Source organism: Cherax quadricarinatus, chromosome 49 (genome assembly GCF_038502225.1).
Source record: "Cherax quadricarinatus isolate ZL_2023a chromosome 49, ASM3850222v1, whole genome shotgun sequence".
Lineage (NCBI taxonomy): Eukaryota > Metazoa > Arthropoda > Malacostraca > Decapoda > Parastacidae > Cherax > Cherax quadricarinatus.
The window spans coordinates 7,701,012-7,725,723 of NC_091340.1; the positions used below are offsets into that span (position 1 = coordinate 7,701,012).

General features: G+C 45.1%; 1 protein-coding gene across 1 annotated transcript in view; it reads left to right on the forward strand.

The window, feature by feature from the left end:
- Positions 1-24,712, forward strand: part of LOC128697076 (Adenylate cyclase 3) — a 271,965-nt gene that overhangs the window by 154,713 nt on the left and 92,540 nt on the right. The window lies entirely within an intron of this gene.

Here is a 24,712-nt window from a genome sequence, read left to right on the forward strand (position 1 = left end):
ACCACCTGTCAGTTGTCACCACCTGTCAGTTGTTACTCACCACCTGTCAGTTGTCACTCACCACCTGTCAGTTGTCACTCACCACCTGTCAGTTGTCACTCACCACCTGTCAGTTGTCACTCACCACCTGTCAGTTGTCACTCACCACCTGTCAGTTGTCACTCACCACCTGTCAGTTGTTACTCACCACCTGTCAGTTGTCACTCACCACCTGTCAGTTGTCACTCACCACCTGTCAGTTGTCACTCACCACCTGTCAGTTGTCACTCACCACCTGTCAGTTGTCACTCACCACCTGTCAGTTGTCACTCACCACCTGTCAGTTGTCACTCACCACCTGTCAGTTGTCACTCACCACCTGTCAGTTGTCACTCACCACCTGTCAGTTGTCACTCACCACCTGTCAGTTGTCACTCACCACCTGTCAGTTGTCACTCACCACCTGTCAGTTGTCACTCACCACCTGTCAGGTGTCACTCTCCTCCTGTCAGTTGTCACTCACACCTGTCAGTTGTCACTCACCACCTGTCAGTTGTCACTCACCACCTGTCAGTTGTCACTCACCACCTGTCAGTTGTCACTCACCACCTGTCAGTTGTCACTCACCACCTGTCAGTTGTCACTCACCACCTGTCAGTTGTCACTCACCACCTGTCAGTTGTCACTCACCACCTGTCAGTTGTCACTCACCACCTGTCAGTTGTCACTCACCACCTGTCAGTTGTCACTCACCACCTGTCAGTTGTCACTCACCACCTGTCAGTTGTCACTCACCACCTGTCAGTTGTCATTCACCACCTGTCAGTTGTCACTCACCACCTGTCAGTTGTCACTCACCACCTGTCAGTTGTCACTCACCACCTGTCACCACCTGTCAGTTGTCACTCACCACCTGTCAGTTGTCACTCACCACCTGTCAGTTGTCACTCACCACCTGTCAGTTGTCACCTGTCAGTTGTCACTCACCACCTGTCAGTTGTCACTCACCACCTGTCAGTTGTCACTCACCACCTGTCAGTTGTCACTCACCACCTGTCAGTTGTCACTCACCACCTGTCAGTTGTCACTCACCACCTGTCAGTTGTGACTCACCACCTGTCAGTTGTCACTCACCACCTGTCAGTTGTCACTCACCACCTGTCAGTTGTCACTCACCACCTGTCAGTTGTCACTCACCACCTGTCAGTTGTCACACCACCTGTCAGTTGTCACTCACCACCTGTCAGTTGTCACTCACCCCCTGTCAGTTGTCACTCACCACCTGTCAGTTGTCACTCACCACCTGTCAGTTGTCACTCACCACCTGTCAGTTGTCACTCACCACCTGTCAGTTGTCACTCACCACCTGTCAGTTGTCACTGTCAGTTGTCACTCACCACCTGTCAGTTGTCACTCACCACCTGTCAGTTGTCACTCACCACCTGTCAGTTGTCACACCACCTGTCACCACCTGTCAGTTGTCACACCACCTGTCAGTTGTCACTCACCACCTGTCAGTTGTCACTCACCACCTGTCAGTTGTCACTGTCAGTTGTTACTCACCACCTGTCAGTTGTCACTCACCACCTGTCAGTTGTCACTCACCACCTGTCAGTTGTCACTCACCACCTGTCAGTTGTCATTCACCACCTGTCAGTTGTCACTCACCACCTGTCAGTTGTCACTCACCACCTGTCAGTTGTCACTCACCACCTGTCAGTTGTCACTCACCACCTGTCAGTTGTCACCACCTGTCAGTTGTCACTCACCACCTGTCAGTTGTCACTCACCACCTGTCAGTTGTCACTCACCACCTGTCAGTTGTCACTCACCACCTGTCAGTTGTCACTCACCACCTGTCAGTTGTCACTCACCACCTGTCAGTTGTCACTCACCACCTGTCAGTTGTCACTCACCACCTGTCAGTTGTCACTCACCACCTGTCAGTTGTCACTCACCACCTGTCAGTTGTCACTCACCACCTGTCAGTTGTCACTCACCACCTGTCAGTTGTCACTCACCACCTGTCAGTTGTCACTCACCACCTGTCAGTTGTCACCACCTGTCAGTTGTCACTCACCACCTGTCAGTTGTCACTCACCACCTGTCAGTTGTCACTCACCACCTGTCAGTTGTCACTCACCACCTGTCAGTTGTCACTCACCACCTGTCAGTTGTCACTCACCACCTGTCAGTTGTCACTCACCACCTGTCAGTTGTTACTCACCACCTGTCAGTTGTCACTCACCACCTGTCAGTTGTCACTCACCACCTGTCAGTTGTCACTCACCACCTGTCAGTTGTTACTCACCACCTGTCAGTTGTCACTCACCACCTGTCAGTTGTCACTCACCACCTGTCAGTTGTCACTCACCACCTGTCAGTTGTTACTCACCACCTGTCAGTTGTCACTCACCACCTGTCAGTTGTTACTCACCACCTGTCAGTTGTCACTCACCACCTGTCAGTTGTCACTCACCACCTGTCAGTTGTCACTCACCACCTGTCAGTTGTCACTCACCACCTGTCAGTTGTCATTCACCACCTGTCAGTTGTCACTCACCACCTGTCAGTTGTCACTCACCACCTGTCAGTTGTCACCACCTGTCAGTTGTCACTCACCACCTGTCAGTTGTCACTCACCACCTGTCAGTTGTCACTCACCACCTGTCAGTTGTCACTCACCACCTGTCAGTTGTCACTCACCACCTGTCAGTTGTTACTCACCACCTGTCAGTTGTCACTCACCACCTGTCAGTTGTCACTCACCACCTGTCAGTTGTCACTCACCACCTGTCAGTTGTCACTCACCACCTGTCAGTTGTCACTCACCACCTGTCAGTTGTTACTCACCACCTGTCAGTTGTCACTCACCACCTGTCAGTTGTCACTCACCACCTGTCAGTTGTCACTCACCACCTGTCAGTTGTCACTCACCACCTGTCAGTTGTCACTCACCACCTGTCAGTTGTCACTCACCACCTGTCAGTTGTCACCACCTGTCAGTTGTCACTCACCACCTGTCAGTTGTCACTCACCACCTGTCAGTTGTCACTCACCACCTGTCAGTTGTCACTCACCACCTGTCAGTTGTCACCACCTGTCAGTTGTCACTCACCACCTGTCAGTTGTCACTCACCACCTGTCAGTTGTCACTCACCACCTGTCAGTTGTCACTCACCACCTGTCAGTTGTCACTCACCACCTGTCAGTTATCACTCACCACCTGTCAGTTGTCACTCACCACCTGTCAGTCGGTTGTCACTCTCACCACCTGTCAGTTATCACTATCACTACCAGTCAGTTATCACTATCACCACTAGTCATTCGACATTATCACCACCAGTCATCACCACCACTACTACTACTGCTACCACCACCAGTCATCACCACCACTACTACTGCTACCACCACCAGTCATCACCACCACTACTACTACTGCTACCACCACCAGTCATCACCACCACTACTACTGCTACCACCACCAGTCATCACCACCACTACTACTACTGCTACCACCACCAGTCATCACCACCACTACTACTGCTACCACCACCAGTCATCACCACCACTACTACTGCTACCACCACCAGTCATCATCACCACCACTACTACTACTACTGCTACCACCACCAGTCATCACCACCACTACTACTACTACTGCTACCACCACCAGTCATCACCACCACTACTACTGCTACCACCACCAGTCATCACCCCCACTACTACTGCTACCACCACCAGTCATCACCACCACTACTACTGCTACCACCACCAGTCATCACCACCACTACTACTGCTACCACCACCAGTCATCACCACCACTACTACTGCTACCACCACCAGTCATCACCACCACCACTACTACTACTACTGCTACCACCACCAGTCATCACCACCACTACTACTGCTACCACCACCAGTCATCACCACCAATACTACTGCTACCACCACCAGTCATCACCACCACTACTACTGCTACCACCACCAGTCATCACCACCACTACTACTGCTACCACCACCAGTCATCACCACCACTACTACTGCTACCACCACCAGTCATCACCACCACTACTACTGCTACCACCACCAGTCATCACCACCACTACTACTGCTACCACCACCAGTTATCACCACCACCACTACTACTACTGCTACCACCACCAGTCATCACCACCACTACTACTACTGCTACCACCACCAGTCATCACCACCACTACTACTGCTACCACCACCAGTCATCACCACCACTACTACTGCTACCACCACCAGTCATCACCACCACTACTACTGCTACCACCACCAGTCATCACCACCACTACTACTGCTACCACCACCAGTCATCACCACCACTACTACTGCTACCACCACCAGCCATCACCACCACCACTACTACTACTACTGCTACCACCACCAGTCATCACCACCACCACTACTACTACTACTGCTACCACCACCAGTCATCACCACCACTACTACTGCTACCACCACCAGTCATCACCACCACTACTACTACTACTGATACCACCACCAGTCATCACCACCACTACTACTGCTACCACCACCAGTCATCACCACCACTACTACTGCTACCACCACCAGCCATCATCACCACCACCACTACTACTACTACTGCTACCACCACCAGTCATCACCACCACTACTACTGCTACCACCACCAGTCATCACCACCACTACTACTACTACTGCTACCACCACCAGTCATCACCACCACTACTACTACTACTGCTACCACCACCACTCATCACCACCACTCATCACCACCAGTTATCACCACCACTACTACTACTACCACCACCAGTCATCACCACCACTACTACTACCACCACCACCAGTTATCACCATCACTACTACTACCACCAGTCATCACCAGTACTACTTCTACTACCACCACCAGTCATCACCACCACTACTACTACTAGTACTACTACTACCATCAGTCATCACCACCACTACTACTACTACCACCAGTCATCACCAACACTACTACTACTACTACCATCAGTCATCACCACCACTACTACTACTACCACCAGTCATCACCACCACTACTACTACTACTACTACTACTACCATCAGTCATCACCACCACTACTACTACTACCACCAGTCATCACCACCACTACTACTACTACTACCACCAGTCATCACCACCACTACTACTACTACTACCACCAGTCATCACCACCACTACTACTACTACTACTACTACTACTAGCACCAGTCATCACCACCACCACTACTACTACTACTACCACCACCAGTCATCACCACCACCACTACTACTACTACTACTACCACCAGTCATCATCAACACTACTACTACTACTACCACCAGTCATCACCACCACTACTACTACTACTACCACCAGTCATCACCACCACCACTACTACTACTACTACCACCACCACCAGTCATCACCACCATTACTACTACTACCACCAGTCATCACCACCACCACTACTACTACTACTACTACCACCACCACCACCACCACCACCACTACTGCTACTACTACTACTACTACCACCAGTCATCACCACCACTCCTACTACTACCACCACCAGTCATCACCACCATTACTACTACTACCACCAGTCACCACCACCACTACTACTACTACTACTACTACCACCACCAGTCATCAACACCACCACTACTACTACTACTACTACTACTACCACAGTCATCACGATACTACTATTACCATCAGTCATAACCATACTACTACTACCAATAGTCATCACCATTACTACTACCACCAGTCATCACCACTACTACCCCCAGTCATCACCACTACTACCACCAGTCATCACCATACTACTACTACCAACAGTCATTACCATTACTACTACCACCACTCATCACCACTACTGCCACCAGTCATCGCCACTACTACTACCACCACCAGTCATTACTACCACTATCATCACCAGTCATCACTACTACTACCTCCACCAGTTATTACTACTACTGCTACCACCACCAGTCATCACTACTACTACCTCCACCAGTCATTACTACTACTACTACTACCACCACCAGTCATCACTACTACTACTGCTACTACTTCTACCACCAGTCATCACACTACTCACTAGGCATCACACTACACACCAGTCATCACACTACACACCAGTCATCACACTACTCACTAGGCATCAAACTACACACCAGTCATCACACTACACACCAGTCATCACCATTTCACACCAGTCATCACACTACACACCAGTCATCACCACTTCACACCAGTCATCACCACTTCACACCAGTCATCACTACACACCAGTCATCACACTTCACACCAGTCATCACCACTACACACCAGTCATCATCACTACACATCAGTCATCACTTCACCAGTCATCACTACACACCAGTCATCACCACTACACACCAGTCATCACACTACACACCAGTCATCATCACTGCACACCAGTCATCACAACTACACACCAGTCATCACACTTCACACCACTCATCACCATTTCACACCAGTCATCACCACTTCACACCAGTCATCACCACTACACACCAGTCATCACCACTACACACCACTCGTCACCACTACACACCAGTCATCGTCACTACACACCAGTCATCACACTACACACCAGTCATCACACTACACACTAGTCATCACACTACACACCAGTCATCATCACTACACACCAGTCATCACACTACACACCAGTCATCATCACTACACACCAGTCATCATCACTACACACCAGTCATCATCACTACACACCAATCATCATCACTACACACCAGTCATCACCACTACACACCAGTCATCATCACTACACACCAGTCATCACCACAACACACCAGTCATCACACTACACACCAGTCATCATCACTACACACCATTCATCATCACTACACACCAGTCATCATCACTACACACCAGTCATCACACTACACACCAGTCATCACACTACACACCAGTCATCATCACTACACACCAGTCATCATTACTACACACCAGTCATCATCACTACACACCAGTCATCATCACTACACACCAATCATCACACTACACACCAGTCATCATCACTACACACCAGTCATCACACTACACACCAGCCATCATCACTACACACCAGTCATCATCACTACACACCAGTCATCACACTACACCAGTCATCACACTACACACCAGTCATCACACTACACACCAGTCATCACACTACACACCAGTCATCATCACTACACACCAGTCATCATCACTACACACCAGTCATCACACTACACACCAGTCATCACACTACACACCAGTCATCATCACTACACACCAGTCATCATCACTACACACCAGTCATCACACTACACACCAGTCATCATCACTACACACCAGTCATCACACTACACACCAGTCGTCATCACTACACACCAGTCATCATCACTACACACCAGTTATCATCACTACACATCAGTCATTATCACTACACACCAGTCATCACACTACACACCATTCATCACACTACACACGAGTCATCATCACTGCACACCTGTCATCATCACTACACACCAGTCATCACACTACACATCAGTCATCATCACTACACACCAGTCATCATCACTACACACCAGTCATCACACTACACACCAGTCATCATCACTACACACCTGTCATCATCACTACACACCAGTCATCACACTACACATCAGTCATCATCACTACACACCTGTCATCATCACTACACACCTATCATCCTCACTACACACCAGTCATCACACTACACATCAGTCATCATCACTACACACCAGTCATCATCACTACACACCTGCCATCATCACTACACACCAGTCATCACACTACACATCAGTCATCATCACTACACACCAGTCATCATCACTACACACCATTCATCATCACTACACACCTGTCATCATCACTACACACCAGTCATCACACTACACACCAGTCATCATCACTACACAACAGTCATCATCACTACACACCAGTCATCACTACACACCTGTCATCATCACTACACACCAGTCATCATCACTACACACCTGTCATCATCACTACACACCAGTCATCATCACTACACACCTGTCATCATCACTACACACCAGTCATCACACTACACACCAGTCATCATCACTACACACCAGTCATCATCACTACACACCTGTCATCACTACACACCTGTCATCATCACTACACACCAGTCATCATCACTACACACCTGTCATCATCACTACACACCTGTCATCACACTACACACCTGTCATCATCACTACACACCTGTCATCATCACTACACACCAGTCATCATCACTACACACCTGTCATCATCACTACACACCTGTCATCATCACTACACACCTGTCATCATCACTACACACCTGTCATCATCACTACTCACCAGTCATCATCACTACACACCTGTCATCATCACTACACACCTGTCATCATCACTAAACACCAGTCATCATCACTACACACCTGTCATCATCACTACACACCTGTCATCATCACTACACACCAGTCATCATCACTACACACCTGTCATCATCACTACACACCTGTCATCATCACTACACACCAGTCATCATCACTACACACCTGTCATCATCACTACACACCTGTCATCATCACTACACATCAGTCATCATCACTACACACCAGTCATCATCACTACACACCTGTCATCATCACTACACACCTGTCATCATCACTACACACCTGTCATCATCACTACACACCAGTCATCATCACTACACACCTGTCATCATCACTACACACCAGTCATCATCACTACACACCTGTCATCATCACTACACACCAGTCATCATCACTACACACCAGTCATCACTACACACCTGTCATCATCACTACACACCTGTCATCATCACTACACACCAGTCATCATCACTACACATCAGTCATCATCACTACACACCAGTCATCATCACTACACACCTGTCATCATCACTACACACCTGTCATCATCACTACACACCTGTCATCATCACTACACACCTGTCATCATCACTACACACCAGTCATCATCACTACATACCAGTCATCATCACTACACACCTGTCATCATCACTACACACCTGTCATCATCACTACACACCTGTCATCACTACACACCAGTCATCATCACTACACACCTATCATCACTACACACCTGTCATCATCACTACACACCTGCCATCATCACTACACACCAGTCATCATCACTACACACCAGTCATCATCACTACACACCAGTCATCATCACTACACACCTGTCATCATCACTACACACCTGTCATCATCACTACACACCTGTCATCATCACTACACACCAGTCATCATCACTACACATCAGTCATCATCACTACACACCAGTCATCATCACTACACACCTGTCATCATCACTACACACCTGTCATCATCACTACACACCTGTCATCATCACTATACACCAGTCATCATCACTACACATCAGTCATCATCACTACACACTAGTCATCGTCACTACACACCTGTCATCGTCACTACACACCTGTCATCACTACACACCTGTCATCATCACTACACACCAGTCATCATCACTACACACCAGTCATCATCACTACACACCAGTCATCGTCACTACACACCTGTCATCATCACTACACAACAGTCATCATCACTACACACCTGTCATCATCACTACACACCTGTCATCATCACTACACACCTGTCATCATCACTATACACCAGTCATCATCACTACACACCAGTCATCATCACTACACACCAGTCATCATCACTACACACCAGTCATCATCACTACACACCAGTCATCATCACTACACACCAGTCATCATCACTACACACCTGTCATCATCACTACACACCAGTCATCATCACTACACACCAGTCATCATCACTACACACCAGTCATCATCACTACACACCAGTCATCATCACTACACACCAGTCATCATCACTACACACCTGTCATCATCACTACACACCAGTCATCATCACTACACACCTGTCATCATCACTACACACCTGTCATCATCACTACACACCTGTCATCATCACTACACACCAGTCATCATCACTACACACCAGTCATCATCACTACACACCTGTCATCATCACTACACACCTGTCATCATCACTACACACCTGTCATCATCACTACACACCAGTCATCATCACTACACATCAGTCATCATCACTACACACCAGTCATCATCACTACACACCTGTCATCATCACTACACACCTGTCATCATCACTACACACCTGTCATCATCACTATACACCAGTCATCATCACTACACATCAGTCATCATCACTACACACTAGTCATCGTCACTACACACCTGTCATCATCACTACACACCTGTCATCACTACACACCTGTCATCATCACTACACACCAGTCATCATCACTACACACCAGTCATCATCACTACACACCAGTCATCGTCACTACACACCTGTCATCATCACTACACAACAGTCATCATCACTACACACCTGTCATCATCACTACACACCTGTCATCATCACTACACACCTGTCATCATCACTACACACCAGTCATCATCACTACACACCAGTCATCATCACTACACACCAGTCATCATCACTACACACCAGTCATCATCACTACACACCAGTCATCATCACTACACACCAGTCATCATCACTACACACCTGTCATCATCACTACACACCAGTCATCATCACTACACACCAGTCATCATCACTACACACCAGTCATCATCACTACACACCAGTCATCATCACTACACACCAGTCATCATCACTACACACCTGTCATCATCACTACACACCAGTCATCATCACTACACACCTGTCATCATCACTACACACCTGTCATCATCACTACACACCTGTCATCATCACTACACACCAGTCATCATCACTACACACCAGTCATCATCACTACACACCAGTCATCATCACTACACACCAGTCATCATCACTACACACCAGTCATCATCACTACACACCAGTCATCATCACTACACACCAGTCATCATCACTACACACCTGTCATCATCACTACACACCAGTCATCATCACTACACACCAGTCATCATCACTACACACCAGTCATCATCACTACACACCAGTCATCATCACTACACACCAGTCATCATCACTACACACCAGTCATCATCACTACACACCAGTCATCACACTACACACCAGTCATCATCACTACACACCAGTCATCATCACTACACACCTGTCATCATCACTACACACCTGTCATCATCACTACACACCTGTCATCACTACACACCAGTCATCATCACTACACACCAGTCATCATCACTACACACCAGTCATGATCACTACACACCTGTCATCATCACTACACACCAGTCATCATCACTACACACCTGTCATCATCACTACACACCAGTCATCACACTACACACCAGTCATCATCACTACACACCAGTCATCATCACTACACACCTGTCATCATCACTACACACCTGTCATCATCACTACACACCTGTCATCATCACTACACACCAGTCATCATCACTACACACCAGTCATCATCACTACACACCTGTCATCACTACACACCTGTCATCATCACTACACACCTGTCATCATCACTACACACCTGTCATCATCACTACACACCTGTCATCATCACTACACACCTGTCATCATCACTACACACTAGTCATCATCACTACACACCTGTCATCATCACTACACACCTGTCATCATCACTACACACTAGTCATCATCACTACACACCTGTCATCATCACTACACACCAGTCATCATCACTACACACCTGTCATCATCACTACACACCAGTACTGTGTTCGTGTTGATGTGTTGTGTCCTGCATCTCTACAATAGTGCCATTTTTTAAGTCCCAGCAAGAGCTCGTATTTACAAAATTTTTCACACATCAAGTTTCATTGCAAGAAAATTCTAGTACTGTGTTCGTGTTGATGTGTTGTGTCCTGCATCTCTGTAAGTGTTGTATTCCTTTTTGTTGTGTGTTTTAGCACCTATTATTTTTCATATTTTATTGAACAAATTCACTCTTAGTGCAATTTTTAAGTTCTCCTTCTAAAGTAAATTGTTCTTTTGCTTGTTGTTTAAGTGCAGTTAAGAGTTAAAGTGTTCATTCCTTGATATATTTCTTTTCTTGTGTGTTATAATTTTTATTATTGCACATAGACTCATTTTGCAATAATTCTTGTGCAAATATTGTGTTGCTATTAAAGTTTTTCTTGCAGAAAATTTTATGCAGTGTTGTGCAATACAGTTTATTACAGTGCAGTTTCTTATGCTCTGTTCTGTCCATAGTATTTTATTCTGTCTGTCATTTTATTTTTTTTTTAATTTCAGTGAATTGTGTGTTTGTTTTAATTTTTGCACAAGTTTATTGAGTCCATTTTATTATTTTATTGTGTATTTTCCTTGTTGCATTGAAAGTAAAGACAACTCACTGTGCCATTTATTCAATTTAAAGTAAAAGTTGAGCATATTAGATTTGAGCAAAGTACAAGCTCTCTTGATTTTCAGTGTTTGCTAAGTTGCATATTCTTCTTGTGTGAGTTCTTTGCTTACTGTGTAACTTGTAAAATTTTAATTACTTATGCAGAATAGTTAAGCATTTTCTTCCATTTAAATTCACTGTGTTGTGTGTTCCTCAGTTATCATTTTCTCTGTTCTCTAAATTCTAGTTTTTACATTTTGCAAACATGTCTCAAGTTTTCTCTAGCGATGCCTCAGCACTTGCTGCTAGTACAACCATTAATGTGTCAGCCCAAAATTCGAGTAACTCCGTATCAAACGATAGACATACTCAGACTTCTGGCCTGCGTAACTTCACTCGTGATCCGTATGATGCTATGCCATTATTCAATGGTGACCCAGACAACCTTGAAGGTTGGTTTACTGCAGTTAGAGCCAGAGCTGACGCTTCAGTTGATGGTCCCCCATCTGAGAGTCTTTTAATAAGTATCGGAAAGGAGAGTCTAGCCCGTTCTTCAGCTGCCTCAAATGTATTTAAATTAATTCGTATGAAGGACTTCCAAGATCTGACCAGGTGGCAAGATTATGAACAGTTAATTCGCAATTATCTTGAACCAGTGCGAGAAACCGACCCGTTCGTTGTTCTCAAAGAATTAGTTTGCACAGCCCCGAGACCAGAAGAGTCATTAGAGGAGTTTGCTCTCCGTCTCAATAACCTAATGTCCTCATTTGTTAAAGCAGGCCAAAATTCAAGATATCTTAACGATAGTGATAAACCAGCCCTTGATGGATTTGCCAGATTAGCTGCATTTGGAGTCGTTAAACAACTAATGCCACCGACATCTAAGTATGTGTACAATTCAAGTCCGCTAGATGCTAATATGGGACCGCTTAAAGCTCTAATCCATGTACGAAATTTGTGTCCCGAGGGATCCTTCCCTTATCGTAGGTCTATGCCAAACACCTTGTCCAATCCTGTACCTCCTTTAGTTTGTGCTACTACCAAACCTCCCAACCGCAATCACTCACGCTCATCATCCAAAGCAAGTGTTAAGAGCTATCATTCCCGTAACACCCATAGTACGTACAGTAACCACAGTCAAATAATTTGCTACAATTGTGGTTTCCGTGGTCATATCGCTAGTAATTGTTATGACAGTTACCCTAAGAAGCGTCGTACTGATGATGAGTACCAGTCAGATCTTCCCTACTGTACTCATCATAGAATTCATGGACATGATACATCTGAGTGCAATGCGCTCTACAATATGCGGTACTCTAGATCTTTCCATGGCCGTTCCAACCGCAGAGCCAGGAGAGGAAACAGACGGCGTGGTTCACAGTCTAATCAGAACCAGGCTCATTCTTCCAATTCGGGGGAATTAGAGCGCCCCAGTCAAACCGCCCAATGGTGACGGTAAGTGATAATGAGTACGCCATCCCCGTTCACAATTCCTTTGAAGCCTTAAGCAGTCTCGAGAATGACAATCCTGCTGATGATGTGGCTTCACACGTCTCTGACGTAGAGGAATTTGGGGATGAAGTAGAAGATGCTTTCTCCGATGATAACTCAACTTCCTGTTTGCATATGAGTTCTAATGCAACGATTGGTCCATTAGTACAAGCTTCTGTCCATAATGCGCCCGTTCATGTGTTCATGGACTCTGGTGCGCAAGTTAATATCATTAGGTCTAGCTTGTTTAAAGAGAAGCGGTTACGACGTATCCTCCTCGTTGAACCAACTACTGTAACCTTCCTTGGTGGAGTAGCTGGTTCTCTTCTGCGAGTCCGAGGTCAGACTTCGCTCACCTTTACTATCCAAGGCAGAGACTTTACTGCTGCTTTTCTTGTTGTCGACCAGATTACTTTCCCTGGTGACCTTCTTCTGGGATTTGCTTCCATGCGAGACTTACGCATTGTGCTCGACCCGTACCGATGGCATGCCCAAATAGATGACTTAATCGTTCCATTCTGGGGTTACCAGCTTGGATCAGAAATCTGTCATACTGCTGCAGAGTATGATGTACGCATTAAGTCCTTACAAGCCAATGCAATTTCCAGTAGCGTACCCAAGCGGTCAGGCACTGGTAATTCTGTCACTCCCATTAGTGTTCCACCTATACCTTCAGACTTGCAGGATAGTGTTCCGTTGCCTCAAGTGTCCGAGGACACTCAGACTGCCTTGAGTGCACAGCCTATCCCTGCAATGACTGCTAGTTCGAGTAGTAGTTTCTCCACAGGGGATGCCTTGTCAGAAAACGATTACTTGGAACTAGTAATGCCATCTCTTGTTGATGTCACATGCCGTTTGCAGAAAGACGTCTCTGTTGCGGCTAGTGCTCTCACTAGAGTGTCTGTTGTTGTTCCTAATGTTCCAGATGGTGATACCGTCCTAGTTGACAGTGATTCCTGCAAGGTCAAAGGTTTATTTGTTGAACCTTCCTTACACATTGTAAGAGACAGTAAGATCCATTTACTCCTTGCTAACACTTTGGGTCACAGTGTTCGTCTCAGAGCAAATACCAACCTCGTTGACCTAGTTCACTATCCTTACCCTGTTCAAGTACAGGATGACGTGTCACCTGACCAGTGGGTCGGTGCTATTTCTACCGGGGAGACCTCATCCACTTCTCCGGATCAATCTGTTTCACCAGTTGAGGAGAAAGACTTAGCTCCTACTGACTTCCCAGACGAAGTCAAGCGTTTGTTGACTCTGTTGAACAAACGTCGTAAAGCTATTGCCTTACCAGGTGAGAAGATGGGTATAACGAACTTATTGTCCCATCGTATTCCACTTGAACCTGGTACTAGACCTATTTACATACCTGCGTACAGAATGCCTCATTCACAAGTTGCTGTCGCAGAGGAACTGATCAATCAAATGCTCAATGATGGAGTTATTGCACATAGCAATTCACCCTGGAATGCGCCCTTGATCCTAGTGCCTAAGAAGGATGGCACTTGGCGCCCGGTGATTGACTTTAGGAAGTTAAACGCGAAAACCATTCCAGATCGTTTCCCACTTCCTGTACTAGGTGACCTTTTACGCAATATCGGAGATAACAAAGTCTTCTCGACCCTAGACTTGTTACAAGGGTTTTGGCAAGTCCCTCTTCACGAGGACAGCCAAGAGTTAACAGCTTTCTCCACTCCCACAGGTCATTATCATTTCCTCCGTATGGCGTTTGGATTACGATCGTCTCCTATCACGTTCTCTAGACTCATGACCAATATCTTTAGAGGTCTGATAGGTAAAGCACTTATGGTGTACTTAGACGACGTAATCGTCATGTCCGAAGACGTGGACACACATCTGAAAAGACTTGATACAGTACTTGGAAAGCTTGAAGAAGCAAATTTAAAGATCAAACTGTCTAAATGCCAATTTTTCAGATCAGAAATTAAGTTTCTTGGTCACGTAGTCACTCCTAGAGGGGTTACGACTGACCAAAGTAAAGTAACTGCAGTACTAAATTTCCCAACTCCCAAAACTGCTGATGCCGTAAGATCCTTTGTGGGCTTAGCAGGTTTTTATAGATCTTTCATTGCTAATTTTTCTTCCATAGCTGCTCCTCTAACTGAGTTGCTTAAGAAAGATGCTCCTTTTGTTTGGACCTTCCGTCAAGAAACAGCATTCCAAACTCTAAAAGAAAAGCTAACATCTGCGCCAATTTTGAAATTCCCAGATTTTTCTAAGCCCTTCTATCTGACAACTGATGCTAGTTCAATTGGCATAGGTGCCGTACTAGCTCAGAAGACTGATAGCAAGTACAACGCAGTTGCATTTGCTAGCCGAGTCCTTACGAAGGCTGAACGTAATTATACAGTAACGGAGCAAGAAGCCTTAGCAATAGTGTGGTCTTTAAAGCACTTCCGAGACATCATTTACCAGTACCCTGTTCATGTCTTGACAGATCATGCGCCACTGATACCTTTATTCCAGAACAAACAGCCTACTGGAAGGTTAGCCAGATGGTCCTTGACTATCCAAGAGTTCAATCCCACTTTTGAACATTTACCTGGCAAGTCAAATGTAGTCGCAGATGCTTTATCGCGACACGTTAGTGTAGTTACTGCAGATCCTCCATTTACTGTCGAGGATGTCAAAACTGCACAAAGACTAGATCCCATGTGGTCTGGTGTGATTCGATTCCTTCTCCAGGAAGATCCCATTCTTACTGTAAAGCCACCAGCACCCATTAGTGACTTTGTAATGAGTCAGGAATTACTGTATCGAACAGCCGAGTTGGGTACTCCAAGCAGAAGAGTTTACCAGTTAGTAATTCCACAGTCACTAGTGAACGTAGCTCTACAGCTAGTTCATGATGCACCAGGTGTTGCACACCCTGGTATGGATCGTTCTGTGAAACAAGCCAGAATGAAATACTTTTGGCCACGTATGGCAACTGACATTTCCGAGTATGTTAAGAAATGTAGTGTCTGTATGCAGCATAAAGGAAATGTCAATGGTCCTAACCCAATCCAAGTGTACCCAACCACTAGCGAACCGTGGGAAAGAGTTGCCCTTGATTTGTTAACTAATTTTAAATGTTCCCTCCAAGGCAACAAACATCTGTGTGTTATGGTAGACCATTTCACCAGATATTGTGAGCTAGTTCCTATTGCAGATAAGACTGCAGAGACAGTAGCTAGAGCGTTTAAAGAACGCATTATCTGCAGGCATACCACCCCAAAGTCCTTAGTAACAGATAATGGAGGTGAATTCTGTAATGAGATTCTTGAAAATTTGTGTACTTTATACAAGATCTCTAAATCCACCATTGTTCCTCATCATCCTGCCAGCAATGGGTTAGCCGAAAGAACAAATAAGAAAGTACTTGATGTTCTGAGAGCCACTATCAACCCCAATAGTGAAACTTGGGATGAAGTTATACCAGATGTCCAGTGTGCCATAAATTCTGCTTACAATGCTTCCATAGGTGATACTCCACATTATGCATTGTATGGTGTAGACAAGCGTTTACCCTATGAGTTGTTATATTCCACTCCGAAACCTAATTACAACCCTGATGATTTCGTAGCAACTCGTACCAGCTTAGCTCAAAGTGTTTTTAGAAGAATCCGTGAAACACTTCATAAAGCAACAGCAGAATTTACTAGAGTAACTAATAGCCGTGCTAAGCCATCCAAAATCAAAGTAGGTTCGAGAGTCATGCTGATTAACTTTAACAAAACGTCTGCAATGCCAAAGCTTGATCAAAAGTTTGTCGGACCTTATCGAGTTGTAGAACATATCTCTGGAAATAAGTATAAGGTTAGAGAAGTTAGTACTGGCAAATACAAAGAATCGCATTTAGATCATATGAAATTAGTATGCGATGTTGAGGATATTGCTACCCAGACTAATGAGACAGACTCTGACAATCCTCCTGATCCTGTACTCTCTACCTCAGATACTCAGTCAGATACTCAACCTGAATGTCGTTACTCCTTGCGTACCCGACAAGTAATGAGAAACCCGCAAGTATCTTTTGTAGATATTCCTTCAGATCTCTCTCAGTCAAGGCATGTGTTAGCCATTGCAGAGGAATTCGACCCTCCCAGAGATGATAACCATTCTGCATATGTAAACCTAACCCTTGCAGAATTGGGTTTAAATGTACATAGTTTGTATAATTAGATGTCCGAGATGAATGAAATTGTCAACTGTGTGTTTATTATTAGCTGATCAGTTTGTCAGAAATTTTCGTGTTCACGTTCCCTCCGTATTCTGAGAATTAACAGTCTAGATTTGTGTGCACCGAATCTGCCTTTCTGTTAAACACTTCTTTGTATATAATTATTCTTCCTCAGAATCCGTAGAGTGCATGAATACAGATCGATCGATCAATTCCATCCATATTGTATAATGATTTGTTCTTATAGTTTGTAATGATTACGTTAACACCCATTACGTCAAAATCATGTTGTACCATCCATTAGTTCTAAGTTATATATGCATTTGTTATTGTATAGAATCAGCCCAGATCCGCCTGCCTGTTCAGCCTATAGTATAGTAGTGTATGTCGGGACGACATACGTAACATGACCGAGCTGTCAGCATAGTTGCTGATCCCTGTATTCCCAGTATTATATAGCATAGCATATTAGTATCATCCCTGTGCTTTAGACACGAGATCCCTCGTAGGCCTTTGGCTTTGTGTGACGTCATAGGGATACACATGGGCAGTGATCCCCCTGTCCCGTCCTCACTCGGCGGCAGACCTACAAGACGTGAACAGGCTTGGCACCGGGCTCCATCTCTCATCTCAGTCTGACAATATATTTACCATCCTACAAGTGTGTCTACTTTCAACCTACGATATCTCCATTTAAGAACCCTTACGACAACACTACACACCAGTCATCATCACTACACACCAGTCATCATCACTACACACCTGTCATCATCACTACACACCTGTCATCATCACTACACACCTGTCATCATCACTACACACCTGTCATCATCACTACACACTAGTCATCACTACACACCAGTCATCAGCACTACACACTAGTCATCATCACTACACACCTGTCATCATCACTACACACCTGTCATCATCACTACACACTAGTCATCATCACTACACACCTGTCATCATCACTACACACCTGTCATCATCACTACACACTAGTCATCATCACTACTCACCAGTCATCATCACTACACACCAGTCATCACACTACACACCAGTCATCACACTACACACCAGTCATCATCACTACACACCTGTTATCATCACTACACACCTGTCATCATCACTACACACTAGTCATCATCAGTACACACCAGTCATCACACTACACACCAGCCATCATCACTACACACCAGTCATCATCACTACACACCTGTCATCACTACACACCTGTCATCATCACTACACACCAGTCATCATCACTACACACCAGTCATCACACTACACACCTGTCATCATCATTACACACCTGTCATCACTACACACCTGTCATCATCACTACACACCAGTCATCACACTACACACCTGTCATCATCACTACACACCTGTCATCACTACACACCAGTCATCATGACTACACACCAGTCATCACACTACACACCTGTCATCATCACTACACACCAGTCATCATCACTACACACCAGTCATCATCACTACACATCAGTCATCACACTACACACCTGTCATCATCACTACACACCTGTCATCATCACTACACACCAGTCATCATCACTACACACCTGTCATCATCACTACACACCTGTCATCATCACTACACACCTGTCATCATCACTACACACCAGTCATCATCACTACACACCTGTCATCATCACTACACACCTGTCATCATCACTACACACCTGTCATCATCACTACACACCAGTCATCATCACTACACACCTGTCATCATCACTACACACCTGTCATCATCACTACACACCTGTCATCATCACTACACACCTGTCATCATCACTACACACCTGTCATCATCACTACACACCAGTCATCACTACACACCTGTCATCATCACTACACACCTGTCATCATCACTACACGCCAGTCATCATCACTACACACCTGTCATCATCACTACACACCTGTCATCATCACTACACACCTGTCATCATCACTACACACCTGTCATCATCACTACACACTAGTCAGACCTTCACAAGGTCCAACATTAATGTCATCAACATACATTGATTGCTAATTAGTGCCGGAGTTTCGAGCTTCAAGTCGACTATATTAACTTAATTGAGAACACGTCATTGGTGTGTGTGTGTGTGTGTGTGTGTGTGCGTGTGTGTGTGTGTGTGTGTGTGTGTGTGCGTGTGTGGTGTGTGTGGTGTGTGTGTGTGTGTGTGTGTGTGTGTATGTGTGTGTGTGTGTGTGTGTGTGTGTGTGTGTGTGTGTGTGTGTGTGTGTGTATGTGGTTCACCAGAGGTACTAACAAAACACAAATCATAGAAAAAGTTACATTTTTTGCGAACATTCATTGTTGATAATAATAATAATAATAATAATAATAATAATAATAATAATAATAATAATAAGAGTATATTTTTGAGCGGGTGTTCTAACAAGAGTGAGAGTATGATCCCCAGCATCATTAACTCTGGAAGAGAGACTTGCTTTCATGCGAGACTTGAAAGCATAAACATGACTCGTGGCTCTTTAACAGACACTGGCAGCCTGATGAACAATCTGAAGAGCAGTAATAAGCCAGAACTCTTCCTGCGAATGATTTCTCGCCGCCAACATGAGTCTGGCTGAAAGGCTCCGCGGAAATTGGCAGAAATATTCTCTAGCTCATTGTAAAAGGTACAAAGACATCAGCGAGATGATTGGGTTAGTGGAACTTAATAAATTTAAATGTTGATAGCTGAAATTCAGTTCTTCTCTTGAGAGGCAGTCAATATAGTTCGTGCAAGTAGGGACTAGAAGGAAACTCCTTGTTGAGAGTGAATGCCAGTCCACATAAGTGGACTCTTGAAACTATATTACTGGGCTTCTCACAGAGTCTGTATTAAGAAGTTCAGTAGCCCAAGGCAGGGTGCTGGAGCCTTTACTGTTTCTTATCCTCACGGCAGAAATGGGTAAAAACACAAATCACAGTTTCGTATCATCCTTCGTGGACGATATCAAAACATGAATAAAAGTCACCTCGGTGGAAGACACGGAAAATTTGGAAAGCAGATATCAACAAAGTTTTTCAGTGGCCAGTAGAAATAAGACGATATTCACTGGCAAATTACATCTGCTCTGACATGGAATGAATTAAGAGGTTAAAAGAAGCAATGATTACGAAACACAAGAGAACCAATTAATAGAACGAAAGAAACACGTGAAAGACTTGAGTATAATAATATCACTGACCTATCACTGAGAAGACACAGTAAGGCAAATGTCACAAAGGCCAGACAAATAGCAGGATTGGACAAGGAGAACTTTCAAAACAAGGGAAATAAAGTTGAGTGTTTAAATCCCTCGTACTTTCTTAAATTATTGTTCAGTGTTGACGGCTCAGTTCATGGAAGGAGAGACATCAGTGCTGGAAAAAGCAGAGAGATCGTTTACTACCCTCATGGAATCAATACAACATTGAAACTTCTAGGAACGTTTCAGAGTACTGAAAATGTACTCTCTGGAACGAAGAGGACAGAGATACCTGATAATATATACATGGAAGATACTTGTGGGCCTGATGCCAAATATACACACAACAACGTACTGGAGTGGGAGAGATGGGAGGAAGTGTAAAGTGGATCCGGTGAAAAGCAGGGGCACCATGGGCACAGTAACCCGTGGGCACAGTAACCCGTTGATCCATGGGTTAACATCCGTGGGCCAAGACTGTTCAGCTTGCTACCAGCAGATATCAGAAATATTGCCTAAACAAGTGTAGAAGTTTTCAAGTGCCTAATCAGCCAGGCTGTGATGGACATATAGGCCGGTGGACCGCCAACAGCAACAGCCTAGTGGAACAGACAATTAACAGAAAACCATGGTTCAAGGCTGAAAGAGGAGGAAGAGAAATGATTCTTTCCCTGACAAGGGAAGAGTTTAAGGGGGGGAAGGGAGAGTGGTGACAATTACCTGAGTCTCCCCGCTATTGTAGTGTTGAGATCCTTCCCTCCCACCCCTCCACCCAAGCCTCCACCCACCCCTCCACCCACTCCTCCACCTATTCTCTTGGACCTCCACCTACTCTCCTCTCCTTCCATCTCTCGTCCCCTAAACCCATCCTCCCTCCAACCACCCACCCAAAAACCCACCTACCTTACCCACCCACCCTCCACCCACCAACCCACCACCCACCCACCACCTACCTACCCACCACCCACTGACACTATTGATCTGCACCTGTTACATGAGTCTGGCAGCGGTCCCAGCAACTGGACCTTCACATCTGTTGCTTAGCTTCGTTCATTCACTGTTACAACGGTACATCAACGGGGTTGTCTGGTCTAAACTTCGTTCAGAGGAACGGAATGCTTTCCTTTACTGTTAACATCGCTAAGTGAACTACAGTCAGCTCATTATTATTATTATTATTATTATTATTATTATTATTATTATTATTATTATTATTATTATTGACATACCGACGTAGGATAACTAGAAAAAAAGAAATACGTTCACCGTCATTCGTTTAATCACTGTCTTGCCAGAAATGTGCTGACGTCACAGTTCAGACGACCCTGTGAACTGACATTTCCACCTATCCTTCAGAGGTTAGGTTAGGTGAGGTTCGTCAGGAAACAGGACAAATGTTTCCTGACGCGGGTCATAGTCAGATAATGACCCGCCTTTGGAGCTTTGGTCATCTGACCGAGGCCTTCCGCTGGCTTACCGGTCCATCCTTCAGAGTGCAGGCACTGTACGTTTCTTTCCTGGGACGACTCCGACCCCCCACTGCCAGCTGCCTTTCACACTAATTTATTCACCCTCTTAGTTATCTAATTCTGCTCTATCCTCTCTAAATGCCCAATACAAATCAAACTCTATTCAGCCCTCTAAATTATACCAGTGGTAACCTCACATTGTCTTCTAATTTCTATGTCCAAAAGTCTCAGAATAGTATTCACACCACGCATTGCCCTCAAACACGACATTTCTACTGCCTCCAGGCTCCTCCTCGCTGCAACGTATAAATCCCATGCCTCACACCCATACAACAGTGCTGATGCCGCTATACTCTGGTACATGCCTCTTTTTGACTCCAAAGATAAATGTCTTGTCATTCGTAGATTCCTCAACCTTCCACGTACCTTTTTCCCTCCTTGTTCATTTTATGGTTCACCTCATTATTAACAGATCAGTCTGTTGAAAAGTCTACTCACAAATCATACCCCGGCCGGGATTGAACCCGCGGTCAGAGAGTCTCAAAACTCCAGCCCGTCGCGTTAGCCCGTGGCTAACGCGACGGGCTGGAGTTTTGAGACTCTCTGACCGCGGGTTCAATCCCGGCCGGGGTATGGTTTGTTTGCAATCGTGTCATTACGATTTCGTGAGTCATACTCACAAATATCTGAACAAATTCAGATATTCAATATTCCCTTCAATCAGATCTGCAATCTTTCATTGCCTACACTTTTTCGTTATTTTCATAACTATGCTATTCCCTGTGCTCATTTTTAATATCTTTCACAAACCTCCTAGGTTCACACGCCAACTTTTGCAGCTTCTCTTCATAATCTTCCAAAAGCACAGTGTCATCTGATACAACGCCCACGTTGTATCAGATTCTTTATCTTTTAATCTCACACGTCTCCCAAGACCCCGGCATTAACTTGTTTTACAGCCCCATCTATATTGATGTTAAATAACCATAGTGACATCACACAACCCTGTATAAGACCTTCTTTTACTGGATAATAATCTTCCGCTCTCTCCTTCATGATCTAACCCGAGCTTCAGTACTCACATAAATGCAACATTCAATGTTGCATCTGCTACAGTGCTTCCACAACCACCCTATCACATGCCTATTCGAAATCCAAACTGGAGGTAGAAGACTAGAAGAGCAAGAGGAAAGAGAGACGGAGGGAAATCAGGAAAGAAACTGGGGAGGAAGAGGGAGAGAGAGAAGTGGGAGAGATAGGAAAGGGAAGACAACTACTGTTCCTTTAATTGATTTCCTCGTGCAAATTATTCGACATTGTGATAGCCGGTGTTCATCTCTCTCTGTCTGTCTGTCTGTCTGTCTCTCTCTCTCTCTCTCTCTCTCTCTCTCTCTCTCTCTCTCTCTCTCTCTCTCTCTCTCTCTCTCTCTCTCTTTCTCTCTCTCTCTCTCTCTCTCTGCCTCTGTCTCCCGGTCTCTTGCTGTCTGAAATATATACAATATATATATATATATATATATATATATATATATATATATATATATATATATATATATATATATATTGTAATGTACAGAACAGTGGACGGGAATCGAACCGTGGTCCTGGCATGCAGCTGGCCCAACGTTGTACCATTCCTGTGACATGTCTGTATCAGCGGCAGCAACTGTGACCCATCTCTTCCCGCAGCCACAGGTTTCATCGTGTATTTGTTCTCATGCCTGTCAAAGCCAGACCACCGTTCGAGTCCCCGTTCATTCTTCTGTTTATTCATTGACAGTTGTCTATTTCAACTTACCTTGTGTTTGTATACCTTGTGTTTTATAACCCTTGATACCATTGTTAGAAGGTATTTATACCGTTATACGTAAGTATATATACCGTTG